At 24.2% G+C, this 21352-nt stretch overlaps 4 non-coding genes across 4 annotated transcripts; all 4 read right to left on the bottom strand.

The window, feature by feature from the left end:
- Positions 1–288: 288 nt before the first annotated feature.
- Positions 289–407, bottom strand: LOC123303783. Its single transcript, XR_006535870.1, has one exon. It is a non-coding gene; the product is annotated as a 5S ribosomal RNA (ribosomal RNA).
- A 6367-nt stretch (positions 408–6774) lies between these two features.
- Positions 6775–6893, bottom strand: LOC123303782. Its single transcript, XR_006535869.1, has one exon. It is a non-coding gene; the product is annotated as a 5S ribosomal RNA (ribosomal RNA).
- Positions 6894–13263: 6370 nt separating this feature from the next.
- On the bottom strand, positions 13264–13382 carry LOC123303781. Its single transcript, XR_006535868.1, has one exon. It is a non-coding gene; the product is annotated as a 5S ribosomal RNA (ribosomal RNA).
- Positions 13383–19750: 6368 nt separating this feature from the next.
- On the bottom strand, positions 19751–19869 carry LOC123303780. Its single transcript, XR_006535867.1, has one exon. It is a non-coding gene; the product is annotated as a 5S ribosomal RNA (ribosomal RNA).
- Positions 19870–21352: the final 1483 nt, after the last annotated feature.

The raw sequence follows: 21352 nt of genomic DNA, 5'->3' as shown, positions 1-21352 counted from the left end.
ATTAAACATTATTAAAATTTTGTTATAATTATAAGCGATTGCTATTTCTAAAAATAAATAAATTTCATAAAATTTATATTATTTTATATTCATTTGAAATATTAAAAAACTTCTCGCTTTAAAGTAACCATGATATGAGTTATAAATGCAATAAAATTTTATACAAAAAATAATATTTATTTGTTGATGAATAATATAAAAGGTTTACATTTCTAAATAACATATATTTATATATGGTGTGTAAAAAAAAAGAAAAGAAGAAAAATAATTTATATTTTTAATATAAAAAGGCAACCGCACACAGTGTTCCCAAGCGGTCACCCATCCAAGTACTGACTGTGCCCAATGTTGCTTAACTTCGGTGATCGGACGAGAACCGGTGTTTTCAACGTGGTATGGCTGTTGCCAGTAATAAATGAAAATTTTTACAAATATATATTTTTCATAAATATCATTAATATTAAAGTATATTATTAAAATTTTCAATGAAGTAATCAATTTAAATATATACTTATTTATTATACCATATATTTTAAATAAAAATGCAACCGCACACAGTATTCTCAAGTGGCCACCCATCCGTGGTACTGACTGTGGCAAATGTTTCTAAACTATTATTTTATAAAATATTTATACAAAAAATAATTTACTCTTATCAAATATTAATTTGTGGCCTGTATTAAGGCCTATGTTATTTTCATTTTTTAGCAAAAATAATGAAATATTTCAATATATTATTAAAGTAACAGATCATTTCTTTTTTGGTGCTGCTTTTTTAATTTTTGTAGGAGATGATTTGGCAACAGAAGCTTTCTTAGCTTTTGGTGCTTTCGGTTTACGAGCAGGGCTACTTTTGGCAGCGGATTTTGTACTTTTTGCTGGTTTTGCTTTAACTGGTGCTTTTTTTGATGCCGCTGATGATTTTGCAGTAACTTTTTTAGCAGCAGTTGATGATGATGGAGTCGCTTTTTTTGCTTTAGGCTTTTTGGCTGCCAATGATGTAGTTGTGGCTTTCTTTTCTTTTGGTGCCCGTTTACTTTTAGCACTCTTTGCTGAACCTTTTGCTCCACTTTCTTTTTTGGATACTTTTGATTTAGCTGAAGAATTAGATGAAGCGGAAGCAGCCAATTTGAATGAACCAGATGCACCTTTACCTTTAGTTTGTACAAGGCTCCCTCAGTTACAGCAGCTTTTAAATATTTTTTAATAAATGGTGAAATTTTATCAGAATCCACTTTATAATTTGCAGCTAAATATTTTTTAATTGCTTGTAATGATGAACCACCACGTTCTTTTAAATTTTTAATTGCGTTAACAACCATTTCTGATGTACGTGGATGTGTTGGTTTTGAATGTTGTTTTGTACGTTTAGCACCAGAAGCTGTTGCTTTTTTTGTTGGTGTTGTAGAAGCAGCAGTAACCGCAGTTGCTGCAACAGCTGTAGAATTTTCTTCGGCCATATTTTTTACTTTATAAAAATAATGTATTTATTATAAATATTTAAATGATAAAATATAATAATTCTATCAAATAAAAAATAAAGGTTTTCAATTATATCATTATTCACAATAATATAAGTCCCTATGTAAGTCAAAGTACCATGTAGAAAACACATAAAAATTAAATAGTATTTCTAATTTACTGTCGTAGTAAACATGATTTATTTTTTCAATTTCTATAATATATAAAATAATAAATTATAAATTTAATAATAATATTTATTTTATAAATTAAAATATATTTAATTTTTTTATTAACAATTATTAATAAACATAGTTTAATATTAATTATTTCAATCATACAAAACAATAATATTTTTAAGGTAAACTTAAAAAGTATATATTTTTATTTTTTATTTAATATCGATTTATTATAAATTATTAGTATATAAATAATTAAAAAATTTAATATATAAATATATATATTATAGTATAAGATTTCATTTTTAGAAAAACTTTTTTTGTCAATAATGAAAACGTATTATTATGAAATGTGTTAATCGAACATTGACAAAATATATTTCATTAGAAAATACTTTTATTTATGCATTAATATCAATAATTAACTATTAAATTAATTTTTTCATAATTATATAAAGAAATTTTATACTGATATAAGTATTTATATATTATAATATTTATTTTAAATATAAAAAAATTTATGACAAAATATATTATTAGAGTATTTGTTGAGATTAATATAAGATTATTTTAAATAAGAATTAATTTATATAATTATTAAAATATTATTAATTTTATGTTATGTAATTTTAATAAAAATAAATAATAATAATAAATATAAAAATTTTTTAACAATTTAAATTTTATATGATCTAAATAATTTTGTTAAGTACGATATGAGAAATCATTGTAAGCTTCGTTAAGAAACTTTGTAATATAAAATAATAATAATAATATTAAATATATAAATAAATAAAATAAATTTGATACATATTTTTGGTTCATTCTGTGTATAAATCAAAGGATACCGAATAATTGGTAACGGATGCGATATATTATAGTATCGAGTATTAAAACATAATATATAAATTTATCTTGTTATTCAAATTTTTTGTTACTTAACTTATGTATTTAGAAAATTTATAATATTATTTATATAATTGACATAAAATCTTATAAATTGAAATTTTATTAATATGTATCAAAAGAAGAGAGTAACGTATTGATATAATATCAAAGGATACTGATTATTTAAATAACGAATACGTCATATATTGTTTGTGTAACAAAGTTCACTTGGCCATCTAGTTGAAAATAACATTTTCAATAGAAAGTTTATATGCTTTTTTTTTTCTTTAATTATTAAAAAAATAAATTGAAATTTAATTCAATCAAATTTTATAATAATTTTTAAAAAATTTTTCCTTTTAAAAAATATTTTGTGATGTTGTGATAATATGTATTAATACAAGTGCATCCTGATACTTTTATCTCTAGTAAAGGTATGAGTATCATGAACAGTTTTGTTATCTAATGATATTATTTTGATAATATTTTGTGTATATTCTTATAATATTTTGTCTAAATATCATCATAATACAATATTATTTTGATAATATTTTATGAATATTCTTATAATATGTTACCTAAATGTCATCATAATATGATGAATTATTTCCATAATAACATATAAAAAAAAAAAAAAAAAAAAAGAATCATTAATTTATAATTATTTAAATTGATTCTTTAAAAAAATATTATAATATATTATTTATAAAAATAATTTTTACTCTTATTTTAAATAAATTTGTGGCCTTTTATTAAAAGGCCTATGATCGATGTATTATTATTATAAAAATTAATGCAATGTTTTTAATTTATGCTTTCTTTTCAGTTTTCTTTGGTAATAACACTGCTTGAATGTTTGGTAATACACCACCTTGAGCAATTGTTACACCAGATAATAATTTATTTAATTCTTCATCATTACGAATTGCCAATTGTAAATGACGTGGAATGATACGTGTTTTTTTGTTATCACGGGCAGCATTACCAGCTAACTCGAGAACTTCTGCAGCCAAATATTCCATAACAGCAGCCAAATATACTGGGGCACCAGCACCTACTCGTTCAGCATAATTTCCTTTTCGTAATAATCTGTGAATTCTTCCAACAGGAAATTGTAATCCTGCTCGGCTTGATCTTGACTTTGCCTTTCCCTTTACTTTACCACCTTTACCTCGTCCAGACATAGCGAATAAATTTATTTAATTAATATTTTTTTTTGTAAATATAATCACACAGATGTGTACGTTACGGGGATTGTAACATAAATGTTTAAAATGTTATTTGGGTATTTTAATTTATAATATTTATAAAATATAAAACTTTAAAAATAAACCAATCACCTTATAGTATTATTTTCAGCCAATCAGAGAGTAGTATTCATTTTTATTGTTATATCCATCTTCGCGTATATAATACGCTAGTTGTATACACGACACGCTCATACATATACTGACTGGTGTTCTGTAACTATCTGTGTATATTAATTGTTTGTAACAATGCCACCAAAAACAAGTGGAAAAGCAGCAAAAAAAGCTGGCAAAGCTCAAAATAATATATCAAAGAGTGATAAGAAAAAGAAGAGGAAGCGCAAGGAATCATATGCAATTTACATTTACAAAGTATTAAAACAAGTGCATCCTGATACTGGTATCTCTAGTAAAGCTATGAGTATCATGAACAGTTTTGTTAATGATATTTTTGAACGTATTGCTGCTGAAGCATCACGTTTAGCACATTATAATAAACGTTCAACAATCACAAGTCGGGAAATTCAAACCGCAGTTCGATTATTATTACCTGGTGAATTGGCAAAGCACGCTGTTAGTGAAGGTACTAAAGCTGTTACAAAATATACAAGTTCAAAATAAATAAATCGAAAATATTATTTAATTGATAACATAAAAATACATCAACATATAAAAACGGCTCTCTTTTTAAGAGAGCCATCAAATTTTTTAAATAAGAGTAAATTATTTTTATATATACAAAAAAATTAAATAAACAATTATTAATATCATATTTAATATAAAATTTTATATATTAATAGCTTGAATATATCTATTATTAGTATATCAATATTATTAATTTTAAATATAATAAAGGATATCGCGGAATATATATCGTAAATCAGTGTAATGCAAATGCATTACATTACCTTTATTATTTTCATTTTACATTTACTACTTGTTTATGTACGCTTATAATTATTAGAAAAATATTTTTAATAATTTTAAAAAATAAATGAAATAATAAAAATTTAATAATAAATTATTTATTGAAAGTATAAAAAATGGTATAGCAAAATCTTTATTTTCTTTGATTAAGGCGAAATGTTTTATTAGTTATAAATTCGATAATCTCCTATCGATACTTGTTACTCTTAACTTGTATATATAAAAAATATAATAGTATATTAATTTATAATAAAATTTTTTCAAAAATTCAATAAGTTATTGTAAAATAAAATAGATAATATACAAATTATAATTTATTATTGCAGATATATTACAATAAAAAAAAAAAAATAAAAATATTTGGTAATGTATGTTATAAACAAAATAATTTGTTGTAAACAAATTATATAATATGTTATATTTATTAACAAATTTATTTACTCTTATATAAATAAAATTAGTGGCTTCCCAAAAAGGAAAGCCTGTTTAAATTTATCGGATGTATTAAATATTCTTTAATAAATTTACTAAATATTTTAAGTAAATTATTATATTTTCTTAACCTCCAAAACCATACAAAGTACGACCTTGTCGTTTTAATGCATATACAACATCCATAGCTGTAACTGTTTTACGTTTTGCGTGTTCAGTATATGTAACAGCATCCCGAATAACATTTTCAAGGAATACTTTAAGTACACCACGTGTTTCTTCATAAATTAAACCAGAGATACGTTTTACTCCACCTCGTCGTGCTAAACGACGAATTGCAGGTTTTGTAATACCTTGGATATTATCACGCAAAACTTTTCTATGACGTTTTGCACCCCCTTTTCCAAGACCCTTTCCACCTTTTCCTCTGCCAGTCATTTTAATAAAAAATTATTTACAATATTTTAACGAACGGATAACACGTGTGTTAACCTCACAAGTATTGTAATGTATGTGAGCGCCGGTACAATTGTGCCTTTTTATATAAAGCATTAAAGATTTTTTAAGCCACGCCTATACAATTTGATTAGTCCATACTCTGATAGCTATCCAATAGGATATGACAACAAAAATTTTGAAATTTCATATAAATATAAATACAACACATTTATTTCGCATTTAAACATTTGACTTTGTAGTATCAAATTGTCGAATATAATTTTTAAAATTGTGTGTTTTTTTGTAAAAACATTATTATTTGAAAATGGCTAGAACCAAGCAAACTGCACGTAAATCAACTGGTGGTAAAGCACCAAGAAAACAATTAGCAACGAAAGCTGCACGTAAAAGTGCACCAGCAACTGGTGGAGTAAAAAAACCACACAGATATCGTCCTGGTACAGTAGCTTTACGAGAAATTCGTCGTTATCAAAAAAGTACTGAATTGTTAATTCGTAAATTACCATTCCAACGTTTAGTACGTGAAATTGCACAAGATTTTAAAACCGATTTACGTTTTCAAAGTTCAGCTGTTATGGCATTACAAGAAGCTAGTGAAGCCTATTTAGTAGGTTTATTTGAAGATACCAATTTATGCGCAATTCATGCAAAGCGTGTTACAATTATGCCTAAGGATATACAATTGGCAAGACGTATTCGTGGAGAACGTGCATAAGCGTTTTAAATGACAATTTAAAAAAAAAAAAAACAAATAAGAAATATTTTCGGTCCTATATATAGGACCAACATATATTATTAAATAAGAGTATATTATTTTTATTAAAAAATATATATATATATATATATATATATATATATATATATATATATAAATATAAATTATTGAAATAAAATTAAACATTATTAAAATTTTGTTATAATTATAAGCGATTGCTATTTCTAAAAATAAATAAATTTCATAAAATTTATATTATTTTATATTCATTTGAAATATTAAAAAAACTTCTCGCTTTAAAGTAACCATGATATGAGTTATAAATGCAATAAAATTTTATACAAAAAATAATATTTATTTGTTGATGAATAATATAAAAGGTTTACATTTCTAAATAACATATATTTATATATGGTGTGTAAAAAAAAAGAAAAGAAGAAAAATAATTTATATTTTTAATATAAAAAGGCAACCGCACACAGTGTTCCCAAGCGGTCACCCATCCAAGTACTGACTGTGCCCAATGTTGCTTAACTTCGGTGATCGGACGAGAACCGGTGTTTTCAACGTGGTATGGCTGTTGCCAGTAATAAATGAAAATTTTTACAAATATATATTTTTCATAAATATCATTAATATTAAAGTATATTATTAAAATTTTCAATGAAGTAATCAATTTAAATATATACTTATTTATTATACCATATATTTTAAATAAAAATGCAACCGCACACAGTATTCTCAAGTGGCCACCCATCCGTGGTACTGACTGTGGCAAATGTTTCTAAACTATTATTTTATAAAATATTTATACAAAAAATAATTTACTCTTATCAAATATTAATTTGTGGCCTGTATTAAGGCCTATGTTATTTTCATTTTTTTTAGCAAAAATAATGAAATATTTCAATATATTATTAAAGTAACAGATCATTTCTTTTTTGGTGCTGCTTTTTTAATTTTTGTAGGAGATGATTTGGCAACAGAAGCTTTCTTAGCTTTTGGTGCTTTCGGTTTACGAGCAGGGCTACTTTTGGCAGCGGATTTTGTACTTTTTGCTGGTTTTGCTTTAACTGGTGCTTTTTTTGATGCCGCTGATGATTTTGCAGTAACTTTTTTAGCAGCAGTTGATGATGATGGAGTCGCTTTTTTTGCTTTAGGCTTTTTGGCTGCCAATGATGTAGTTGTGGCTTTCTTTTCTTTTGGTGCCCGTTTACTTTTAGCACTCTTTGCTGAACCTTTTGCTCCACTTTCTTTTTTGGATACTTTTGATTTAGCTGAAGAATTAGATGAAGCGGAAGCAGCCAATTTGAATGAACCAGATGCACCTTTACCTTTAGTTTGTACCAAGGCTCCCTCAGTTACAGCAGCTTTTAAATATTTTTTAATAAATGGTGAAATTTTATCAGAATCCACTTTATAATTTGCAGCTAAATATTTTTTAATTGCTTGTAATGATGAACCACCACGTTCTTTTAAATTTTTAATTGCGTTAACAACCATTTCTGATGTACGTGGATGTGTTGGTTTTGAATGTTGTTTTGTACGTTTAGCACCAGAAGCTGTTGCTTTTTTTGTTGGTGTTGTAGAAGCAGCAGTAACCGCAGTTGCTGCAACAGCTGTAGAATTTTCTTCGGCCATATTTTTTACTTTATAAAAATAATGTATTTATTATAAATATTTAAATGATAAAATATAATAATTCTATCAAATAAAAAATAAAGGTTTTCAATTATATCATTATTCACAATAATATAAGTCCCTATGTAAGTCAAAGTACCATGTAGAAAACACATAAAAATTAAATAGTATTTCTAATTTACTGTCGTAGTAAACATGATTTATTTTTTCAATTTCTATAATATATAAAATAATAAATTATAAATTTAATAATAATATTTATTTTATAAATTAAAATATATTTAATTTTTTTATTAACAATTATTAATAAACATAGTTTAATATTAATTATTTCAATCATACAAAACAATAATATTTTTAAGGTAAACTTAAAAAGTATATATTTTTATTTTTTATTTAATATCGATTTATTATAAATTATTAGTATATAAATAATTAAAAAATTTAATATATAAATATATATATTATAGTATAAGATTTCATTTTTAGAAAAACTTTTTTTGTCAATAATGAAAACGTATTATTATGAAATGTGTTAATCGAACATTGACAAAATATATTTCATTAGAAAATACTTTTATTTATGCATTAATATCAATAATTAACTATTAAATTAATTTTTTCATAATTATATAAAGAAATTTTATACTGATATAAGTATTTATATATTATAATATTTATTTTAAATATAAAAAAATTTATGACAAAATATATTATTAGAGTATTTGTTGAGATTAATATAAGATTATTTTAAATAAGAATTAATTTATATAATTATTAAAATATTATTAATTTTATGTTATGTAATTTTAATAAAAATAAATAATAATAATAAATATAAAAATTTTTTAACAATTTAAATTTTATATGATCTAAATAATTTTGTTAAGTACGATATGAGAAATCATTGTAAGCTTCGTTAAGAAACTTTGTAATATAAAATAATAATAATAATATTAAATATATAAATAAATAAAATAAATTTGATACATATTTTTGGTTCATTCTGTGTATAAATCAAAGGATACCGAATAATTGGTAACGGATGCGATATATTATAGTATCGAGTATTAAAACATAATATATAAATTTATCTTGTTATTCAAATTTTTTGTTACTTAACTTATGTATTTAGAAAATTTATAATATTATTTATATAATTGACATAAAATCTTATAAATTGAAATTTTATTAATATGTATCAAAAGAAGAGAGTAACGTATTGATATAATATCAAAGGATACTGATTATTTAAATAACGAATACGTCATATATTGTTTGTGTAACAAAGTTCACTTGGCCATCTAGTTGAAAATAACATTTTCAATAGAAAGTTTATATGCTTTTTTTTTTCTTTAATTATTAAAAAAATAAATTGAAATTTAATTCAATCAAATTTTATAATAATTTTTAAAAAATTTTTCCTTTTAAAAAATATTTTGTGATGTTGTGATAATATGTATTAATACAAGTGCATCCTGATACTTTTATCTCTAGTAAAGGTATGAGTATCATGAACAGTTTTGTTATCTAATGATATTATTTTGATAATATTTTGTGTATATTCTTATAATATTTTGTCTAAATATCATCATAATACAATATTATTTTGATAATATTTTATGAATATTCTTATAATATGTTACCTAAATGTCATCATAATATGATGAATTATTTCCATAATAACATATAAAAAAGAAAAAAAAAAAAAAGAATCATTAATTTATAATTATTTAAATTGATTCTTTAAAAAAATATTATAATATATTATTTATAAAAATAATTTTTACTCTTATTTTAAATAAATTTGTGGCCTTTTATTAAAAGGCCTATGATCGATGTATTATTATTATAAAAATTAATGCAATGTTTTTAATTTATGCTTTCTTTTCAGTTTTCTTTGGTAATAACACTGCTTGAATGTTTGGTAATACACCACCTTGAGCAATTGTTACACCAGATAATAATTTATTTAATTCTTCATCATTACGAATTGCCAATTGTAAATGACGTGGAATGATACGTGTTTTTTTGTTATCACGGGCAGCATTACCAGCTAACTCGAGAACTTCTGCAGCCAAATATTCCATAACAGCAGCCAAATATACTGGGGCACCAGCACCTACTCGTTCAGCATAATTTCCTTTTCGTAATAATCTGTGAATTCTTCCAACAGGAAATTGTAATCCTGCTCGGCTTGATCTTGACTTTGCCTTTCCCTTTACTTTACCACCTTTACCTCGTCCAGACATAGCGAATAAATTTATTTAATTAATATTTTTTTTTGTAAATATAATCACACAGATGTGTACGTTACGGGGATTGTAACATAAATGTTTAAAATGTTATTTGGGTATTTTAATTTATAATATTTATAAAATATAAAACTTTAAAAATAAACCAATCACCTTATAGTATTATTTTCAGCCAATCAGAGAGTAGTATTCATTTTTATTGTTATATCCATCTTCGCGTATATAATACGCTAGTTGTATACACGACACGCTCATACATATACTGACTGGTGTTCTGTAACTATCTGTGTATATTAATTGTTTGTAACAATGCCACCAAAAACAAGTGGAAAAGCAGCAAAAAAAGCTGGCAAAGCTCAAAAAAATATATCAAAGAGTGATAAGAAAAAGAAGAGGAAGCGCAAGGAATCATATGCAATTTACATTTACAAAGTATTAAAACAAGTGCATCCTGATACTGGTATCTCTAGTAAAGCTATGAGTATCATGAACAGTTTTGTTAATGATATTTTTGAACGTATTGCTGCTGAAGCATCACGTTTAGCACATTATAATAAACGTTCAACAATCACAAGTCGGGAAATTCAAACCGCAGTTCGATTATTATTACCTGGTGAATTGGCAAAGCACGCTGTTAGTGAAGGTACTAAAGCTGTTACAAAATATACAAGTTCAAAATAAATAAATCGAAAATATTATTTAATTGATAACATAAAAATACATCAACATATAAAAACGGCTCTCTTTTTAAGAGAGCCATCAAATTTTTTAAATAAGAGTAAATTATTTTTATATATACAAAAAAATTAAATAAACAATTATTAATATCATATTTAATATAAAATTTTATATATTAATAGCTTGAATATATCTATTATTAGTATATCAATATTATTAATTTTAAATATAATAAAGGATATCGCGGAATATATATCGTAAATCAGTGTAATGCAAATGCATTACATTACCTTTATTATTTTCATTTTACATTTACTACTTGTTTATGTACGCTTATAATTATTAGAAAAATATTTTTAATAATTTTAAAAAATAAATGAAATAATAAAAATTTAATAATAAATTATTTATTGAAAGTATAAAAAATGGTATAGCAAAATCTTTATTTTCTTTGATTAAGGCGAAATGTTTTATTAGTTATAAATTCGATAATCTCCTATCGATACTTGTTACTCTTAACTTGTATATATAAAAAATATAATAGTATATTAATTTATAATAAAATTTTTTCAAAAATTCAATAAGTTATTGTAAAATAAAATAGATAATATACAAATTATAATTTATTATTGCAGATATATTACAATAAAAAAAAAAAATAAAAATATTTGGTAATGTATGTTATAAACAAAATAATTTGTTGTAAACAAATTATATAATATGTTATATTTATTAACAAATTTATTTACTCTTATATAAATAAAATTAGTGGCTTCCCAAAAAGGAAAGCCTGTTTAAATTTATCGGATGTATTAAATATTCTTTAATAAATTTACTAAATATTTTAAGTAAATTATTATATTTTCTTAACCTCCAAAACCATACAAAGTACGACCTTGTCGTTTTAATGCATATACAACATCCATAGCTGTAACTGTTTTACGTTTTGCGTGTTCAGTATATGTAACAGCATCCCGAATAACATTTTCAAGGAATACTTTAAGTACACCACGTGTTTCTTCATAAATTAAACCAGAGATACGTTTTACTCCACCTCGTCGTGCTAAACGACGAATTGCAGGTTTTGTAATACCTTGGATATTATCACGCAAAACTTTTCTATGACGTTTTGCACCCCCTTTTCCAAGACCCTTTCCACCTTTTCCTCTGCCAGTCATTTTAATAAAAAATTATTTACAATATTTTAACGAACGGATAACACGTGTGTTAACCTCACAAGTATTGTAATGTATGTGAGCGCCGGTACAATTGTGCCTTTTTATATAAAGCATTAAAGATTTTTTAAGCCACGCCTATACAATTTGATTAGTCCATACTCTGATAGCTATCCAATAGGATATGACAACAAAAATTTTGAAATTTCATATAAATATAAATACAACACATTTATTTCGCATTTAAACATTTGACTTTGTAGTATCAAATTGTCGAATATAATTTTTAAAATTGTGTGTTTTTTTGTAAAAACATTATTATTTGAAAATGGCTAGAACCAAGCAAACTGCACGTAAATCAACTGGTGGTAAAGCACCAAGAAAACAATTAGCAACGAAAGCTGCACGTAAAAGTGCACCAGCAACTGGTGGAGTAAAAAAACCACACAGATATCGTCCTGGTACAGTAGCTTTACGAGAAATTCGTCGTTATCAAAAAAGTACTGAATTGTTAATTCGTAAATTACCATTCCAACGTTTAGTACGTGAAATTGCACAAGATTTTAAAACCGATTTACGTTTTCAAAGTTCAGCTGTTATGGCATTACAAGAAGCTAGTGAAGCCTATTTAGTAGGTTTATTTGAAGATACCAATTTATGCGCAATTCATGCAAAGCGTGTTACAATTATGCCTAAGGATATACAATTGGCAAGACGTATTCGTGGAGAACGTGCATAAGCGTTTTAAATGACAATTTAAAAAAAAAAAAACAAATAAGAAATATTTTCGGTCCTATATATAGGACCAACATATATTATTAAATAAGAGTATATTATTTTTATTAAAAAATATATATATATATATATATATATATATATATATATATATATATATAAATATAAATTATTGAAATAAAATTAAACATTATTAAAATTTTGTTATAATTATAAGCGATTGCTATTTCTAAAAATAAATAAATTTCATAAAATTTATATTATTTTATATTCATTTGAAATATTAAAAAAACTTCTCGCTTTAAAGTAACCATGATATGAGTTATAAATGCAATAAAATTTTATACAAAAAATAATATTTATTTGTTGATGAATAATATAAAAGGTTTACATTTCTAAATAACATATATTTATATATGGTGTGTAAAAAAAAAGAAAAGAAGAAAAATAATTTATATTTTTAATATAAAAAGGCAACCGCACACAGTGTTCCCAAGCGGTCACCCATCCAAGTACTGACTGTGCCCAATGTTGCTTAACTTCGGTGATCGGACGAGAACCGGTGTTTTCAACGTGGTATGGCTGTTGCCAGTAATAAATGAAAATTTTTACAAATATATATTTTTCATAAATATCATTAATATTAAAGTATATTATTAAAATTTTCAATGAAGTAATCAATTTAAATATATACTTATTTATTATACCATATATTTTAAATAAAAATGCAACCGCACACAGTATTCTCAAGTGGCCACCCATCCGTGGTACTGACTGTGGCAAATGTTTCTAAACTATTATTTTATAAAATATTTATACAAAAAATAATTTACTCTTATCAAATATTAATTTGTGGCCTGTATTAAGGCCTATGTTATTTTCATTTTTTAGCAAAAATAATGAAATATTTCAATATATTATTAAAGTAACAGATCATTTCTTTTTTGGTGCTGCTTTTTTAATTTTTGTAGGAGATGATTTGGCAACAGAAGCTTTCTTAGCTTTTGGTGCTTTCGGTTTACGAGCAGGGCTACTTTTGGCAGCGGATTTTGTACTTTTTGCTGGTTTTGCTTTAACTGGTGCTTTTTTTGATGCCGCTGATGATTTTGCAGTAACTTTTTTAGCAGCAGTTGATGATGATGGAGTCGCTTTTTTTGCTTTAGGCTTTTTGGCTGCCAATGATGTAGTTGTGGCTTTCTTTTCTTTTGGTGCCCGTTTACTTTTAGCACTCTTTGCTGAACCTTTTGCTCCACTTTCTTTTTTGGATACTTTTGATTTAGCTGAAGAATTAGATGAAGCGGAAGCAGCCAATTTGAATGAACCAGATGCACCTTTACCTTTAGTTTGTACCAAGGCTCCCTCAGTTACAGCAGCTTTTAAATATTTTTTAATAAATGGTGAAATTTTATCAGAATCCACTTTATAATTTGCAGCTAAATATTTTTTAATTGCTTGTAATGATGAACCACCACGTTCTTTTAAATTTTTAATTGCGTTAACAACCATTTCTGATGTACGTGGATGTGTTGGTTTTGAATGTTGTTTTGTACGTTTAGCACCAGAAGCTGTTGCTTTTTTTGTTGGTGTTGTAGAAGCAGCAGTAACCGCAGTTGCTGCAACAGCTGTAGAATTTTCTTCGGCCATATTTTTTACTTTATAAAAATAATGTATTTATTATAAATATTTAAATGATAAAATATAATAATTCTATCAAATAAAAAATAAAGGTTTTCAATTATATCATTATTCACAATAATATAAGTCCCTATGTAAGTCAAAGTACCATGTAGAAAACACATAAAAATTAAATAGTATTTCTAATTTACTGTCGTAGTAAACATGATTTATTTTTTCAATTTCTATAATATATAAAATAATAAATTATAAATTTAATAATAATATTTATTTTATAAATTAAAATATATTTAATTTTTTTATTAACAATTATTAATAAACATAGTTTAATATTAATTATTTCAATCATACAAAACAATAATATTTTTAAGGTAAACTTAAAAAGTATATATTTTTATTTTTTATTTAATATCGATTTATTATAAATTATTAGTATATAAATAATTAAAAAATTTAATATATAAATATATATATTATAGTATAAGATTTCATTTTTAGAAAAACTTTTTTTGTCAATAATGAAAACGTATTATTATGAAATGTGTTAATCGAACATTGACAAAATATATTTCATTAGAAAATACTTTTATTTATGCATTAATATCAATAATTAACTATTAAATTAATTTTTTCATAATTATATAAAGAAATTTTATACTGATATAAGTATTTATATATTATAATATTTATTTTAAATATAAAAAAATTTATGACAAAATATATTATTAGAGTATTTGTTGAGATTAATATAAGATTATTTTAAATAAGAATTAATTTATATAATTATTAAAATATTATTAATTTTATGTTATGTAATTTTAATAAAAATAAATAATAATAATAAATATAAAAATTTTTTAACAATTTAAATTTTATATGATCTAAATAATTTTGTTAAGTACGATATGAGAAATCATTGTAAGCTTCGTTAAGAAACTTTGTAATATAAAATAATAATAATAATATTAAATATATAAATAAATAAAATAAATTTGATACATATTTTTGGTTCATTCTGTGTATAAATCAAAGGATACCGAATAATTGGTAACGGATGCGATATATTATAGTATCGAGTATTAAAACATAATATATAAATTTATCTTGTTATTCAAATTTTTTGTTACTTAACTTATGTATTTAGAAAATTTATAATATTATTTATATAATTGACATAAAATCTTATAAATTGAAATTTTATTAATATGTATCAAAAGAAGAGAGTAACGTATTGATATAATATCAAAGGATACTGATTATTTAAATAACGAATACGTCATATATTGTTTGTGTAACAAAGTTCACTTGGCCATCTAGTTGAAAATAACATTTTCAATAGAAAGTTTATATGCTTTTTTTTTTCTTTAATTATTAAAAAAATAAATTGAAATTTAATTCAATCAAATTTTATAATAATTTTTAAAAAATTTTTCCTTTTAAAAAATATTTTGTGATGTTGTGATAATATGTATTAATACAAGTGCATCCTGATACTTTTATCTCTAGTAAAGGTATGAGTATCATGAACAGTTTTGTTATCTAATGATATTATTTTGATAATATTTTGTGTATATTCTTATAATATTTTGTCTAAATATCATCATAATACAATATTATTTTGATAATATTTTATGAATATTCTTATAATATGTTACCTAAATGTCATCATAATATGATGAATTATTTCCATAATAACATATAAAAAAAAAAAAAAAAAAAAAGAATCATTAATTTATAATTATTTAAATTGATTCTTTAAAAAAATATTATAATATATTATTTATAAAAATAATTTTTACTCTTATTTTAAATAAATTTGTGGCCTTTTATTAAAAGGCCTATGATCGATGTATTATTATTATAAAAATTAATGCAATGTTTTTAATTTATGCTTTCTTTTCAGTTTTCTTTGGTAATAACACTGCTTGAATGTTTGGTAATACACCACCTTGAGCAATTGTTACACCAGATAATAATTTATTTAATTCTTCATCATTACGAATTGCCAATTGTAAATGACGTGGAATGATACGTGTTTTTTTGTTATCACGGGCAGCATTACCAGCTAACTCGAGAACTTCTGCAGCCAAATATTCCATAACAGCAGCCAAATATACTGGGGCACCAGCACCTACTCGTTCAGCATAATTTCCTTTTCGTAATAATCTGTGAATTCTTCCAACAGGAAATTGTAATCCTGCTCGGCTTGATCTTGACTTTGCCTTTCCCTTTACTTTACCACCTTTACCTCGTCCAGACATAGCGAATAAATTTATTTAATTAATATTTTTTTTTGTAAATATAATCACACAGATGTGTACGTTACGGGGATTGTAACATAAATGTTTAAAATGTTATTTGGGTATTTTAATTTATAATATTTATAAAATATAAAACTTTAAAAATAAACCAATCACCTTATAGTATTATTTTCAGCCAATCAGAGAGTAGTATTCATTTTTATTGTTATATCCATCTTCGCGTATATAATACGCTAGTTGTATACACGACACGCTCATACATATACTGACTGGTGTTCTGTAACTATCTGTGTATATTAATTGTTTGTAACAATGCCACCAAAAACAAGTGGAAAAGCAGCAAAAAAAGCTGGCAAAGCTCAAAAAAATATATCAAAGAGTGATAAGAAAAAGAAGAGGAAGCGCAAGGAATCATATGCAATTTACATTTACAAAGTATTAAAACAAGTGCATCCTGATACTGGTATCTCTAGTAAAGCTATGAGTATCATGAACAGTTTTGTTAATGATATTTTTGAACGTATTGCTGCTGAAGCATCACGTTTAGCACATTATAATAAACGTTCAACAATCACAAGTCGGGAAATTCAAACCGCAGTTCGATTATTATTACCTGGTGAATTGGCAAAGCACGCTGTTAGTGAAGGTACTAAAGCTGTTACAAAATATACAAGTTCAAAATAAATAAATCGAAAATATTATTTAATTGATAACATAAAAATACATCAACATATAAAAACGGCTCTCTTTTTAAGAGAGCCATCAAATTTTTTAAATAAGAGTAAATTATTTTTATATATACAAAAAAATTAAATAAACAATTATTAATATCATATTTAATATAAAATTTTATATATTAATAGCTTGAATATATCTATTATTAGTATATCAATATTATTAATTTTAAATATAATAAAGGATATCGCGGAATATATATCGTAAATCAGTGTAATGCAAATGCATTACATTACCTTTATTATTTTCATTTTACATTTACTACTTGTTTATGTACGCTTATAATTATTAGAAAAATATTTTTAATAATTTTAAAAAATAAATGAAATAATAAAAATTTAATAATAAATTATTTATTGAAAGTATAAAAAATGGTATAGCAAAATCTTTATTTTCTTTGATTAAGGCGAAATGTTTTATTAGTTATAAATTCGATAATCTCCTATCGATACTTGTTACTCTTAACTTGTATATATAAAAAATATAATAGTATATTAATTTATAATAAAATTTTTTCAAAAATTCAATAAGTTATTGTAAAATAAAATAGATAATATACAAATTATAATTTATTATTGCAGATATATTACAATAAAAAAAAAAAATAAAAATATTTGGTAATGTATGTTATAAACAAAATAATTTGTTGTAAACAAATTATATAATATGTTATATTTATTAACAAATTTATTTACTCTTATATAAATAAAATTAGTGGCTTCCCAAAAAGGAAAGCCTGTTTAAATTTATCGGATGTATTAAATATTCTTTAATAAATTTACTAAATATTTTAAGTAAATTATTATATTTTCTTAACCTCCAAAACCATACAAAGTACGACCTTGTCGTTTTAATGCATATACAACATCCATAGCTGTAACTGTTTTACGTTTTGCGTGTTCAGTATATGTAACAGCATCCCGAATAACATTTTCAAGGAATACTTTAAGTACACCACGTGTTTCTTCATAAATTAAACCAGAGATACGTTTTACTCCACCTCGTCGTGCTAAACGACGAATTGCAGGTTTTGTAATACCTTGGATATTATCACGCAAAACTTTTCTATGACGTTTTGCACCCCCTTTTCCAAGACCCTTTCCACCTTTTCCTCTGCCAGTCATTTTAATAAAAAATTATTTACAATATTTTAACGAACGGATAACACGTGTGTTAACCTCACAAGTATTGTAATGTATGTGAGCGCCGGTACAATTGTGCCTTTTTATATAAAGCATTAAAGATTTTTTAAGCCACGCCTATACAATTTGATTAGTCCATACTCTGATAGCTATCCAATAGGATATGACAACAAAAATTTTGAAATTTCATATAAATATAAATACAACACATTTATTTCGCATTTAAACATTTGACTTTGTAGTATCAAATTGTCGAATATAATTTTTAAAATTGTGTGTTTTTTTGTAAAAACATTATTATTTGAAAATGGCTAGAACCAAGCAAACTGCACGTAAATCAACTGGTGGTAAAGCACCAAGAAAACAATTAGCAACGAAAGCTGCACGTAAAAGTGCACCAGCAACTGGTGGAGTAAAAAAACCACACAGATATCGTCCTGGTACAGTAGCTTTACGAGAAATTCGTCGTTATCAAAAAAGTACTGAATTGTTAATTCGTAAATTACCATTCCAACGTTTAGTACGTGAAATTGCACAAGATTTTAAAACCGATTTACGTTTTCAAAGTTCAGCTGTTATGGCATTACAAGAAGCTAGTGAAGCCTATTTAGTAGGTTTATTTGAAGATACCAATTTATGCGCAATTCATGCAAAGCGTGTTACAATTATGCCTAAGGATATACAATTGGCAAGACGTATTCGTGGAGAACGTGCATAAGCGTTTTAAATGACAATTTAAAAAAAAAAAAACAAATAAGAAATATTTTCGGTCCTATATATAGGACCAACATATATTATTAAATAAGAGTATATTATTTTTATTAAAAAATATATATATATATATATATATATATATATATATATATATATATATAAATATAAATTATTGAAATAAAATTAAACATTATTAAAATTTTGTTATAATTATAAGCGATTGCTATTTCTAAAAATAAATAAATTTCATAAAATTTATATTATTTTATATTCATTTGAAATATTAAAAAAACTTCTCGCTTTAAAGTAACCATGATATGAGTTATAAATGCAATAAAATTTTATACAAAAAATAATATTTATTTGTTGATGAATAATATAAAAGGTTTACATTTCTAAATAACATATATTTATATATGGTGTGTAAAAAAAAAGAAAAGAAGAAAAATAATTTATATTTTTAATATAAAAAGGCAACCGCACACAGTGTTCCCAAGCGGTCACCCATCCAAGTACTGACTGTGCCCAATGTTGCTTAACTTCGGTGATCGGACGAGAACCGGTGTTTTCAACGTGGTATGGCTGTTGCCAGTAATAAATGAAAATTTTTACAAATATATATTTTTCATAAATATCATTAATATTAAAGTATATTATTAAAATTTTCAATGAAGTAATCAATTTAAATATATACTTATTTATTATACCATATATTTTAAATAAAAATGCAACCGCACACAGTATTCTCAAGTGGCCACCCATCCGTGGTACTGACTGTGGCAAATGTTTCTAAACTATTATTTTATAAAATATTTATACAAAAAATAATTTACTCTTATCAAATATTAATTTGTGGCCTGTATTAAGGCCTATGTTATTTTCATTTTTTAGCAAAAATAATGAAATATTTCAATATATTATTAAAGTAACAGATCATTTCTTTTTTGGTGCTGCTTTTTTAATTTTTGTAGGAGATGATTTGGCAACAGAAGCTTTCTTAGCTTTTGGTGCTTTCGGTTTACGAGCAGGGCTACTTTTGGCAGCGGATTTTGTACTTTTTGCTGGTTTTGCTTTAACTGGTGCTTTTTTTGATGCCGCTGATGATTTTGCAGTAACTTTTTTAGCAGCAGTTGATGATGATGGAGTCGCTTTTTTTGCTTTAGGCTTTTTGGCTGCCAATGATGTAGTTGTGGCTTTCTTTTCTTTTGGTGCCCGTTTACTTTTAGCACTCTTTGCTGAACCTTTTGCTCCACTTTCTTTTTTGGATACTTTTGATTTAGCTGAAGAATTAGATGAAGCGGAAGCAGCCAATTTGAATGAACCAGATGCACCTTTACCTTTAGTTTGTACCAAGGCTCCCTCAGTTACAGCAGCTTTTAAATATTTTTTAATAAATGGTGAAATTTTATCAGAATCCACTTTATAATTTGCAGCTAAATATTTTTTAATTGCTTGTAATGATGAACCACCACGTTCTTTTAAATTTTTAATTGCGTTAACAACCATTTCTGATGTACGTGGATGTGTTGGTTTTGAATGTTGTTTTGTACGTTTAGCACCAGAAGCTGTTGCTTTTTTTGTTGGTGTTGTAGAAGCAGCAGTAACCGCAGTTGCTGCAACAGCTGTAGAATTTTCTTCGGCCATATTTTTTACTTTATAAAAATAATGTATTTATTATAAATATTTAAATGATAAAATATAATAATTCTATCAAATAAAAAATAAAGGTTTTCAATTATATCATTATTCACAATAATATAAGTCCCTATGTAAGTCAAAGTACCATGTAGAAAACACATAAAAATTAAATAGTATTTCTAATTTACTGTCGTAGTAAACATGATTTATTTTTTCAATTTCTATAATATATAAAATAATAAATTATAAATTTAATAATAATATTTATTTTATAAATTAAAATATATTTAATTTTTTTATTAACAATTATTAATAAACATAGTTTAATATTAATTATTTCAATCATACAAAACAATAATATTTTTAAGGTAAACTTAAAAAGTATATATTTTTATTTTTTATTTAATATCGATTTATTATAAATTATTAGTATAT

Source organism: Chrysoperla carnea (genome assembly GCF_905475395.1).
Source record: "Chrysoperla carnea chromosome X unlocalized genomic scaffold, inChrCarn1.1 SUPER_X_unloc_137, whole genome shotgun sequence".
Classification (NCBI taxonomy): domain Eukaryota; kingdom Metazoa; phylum Arthropoda; class Insecta; order Neuroptera; family Chrysopidae; genus Chrysoperla; species Chrysoperla carnea.
This window is presented reverse-complemented; position numbering and strand designations above follow the sequence as displayed.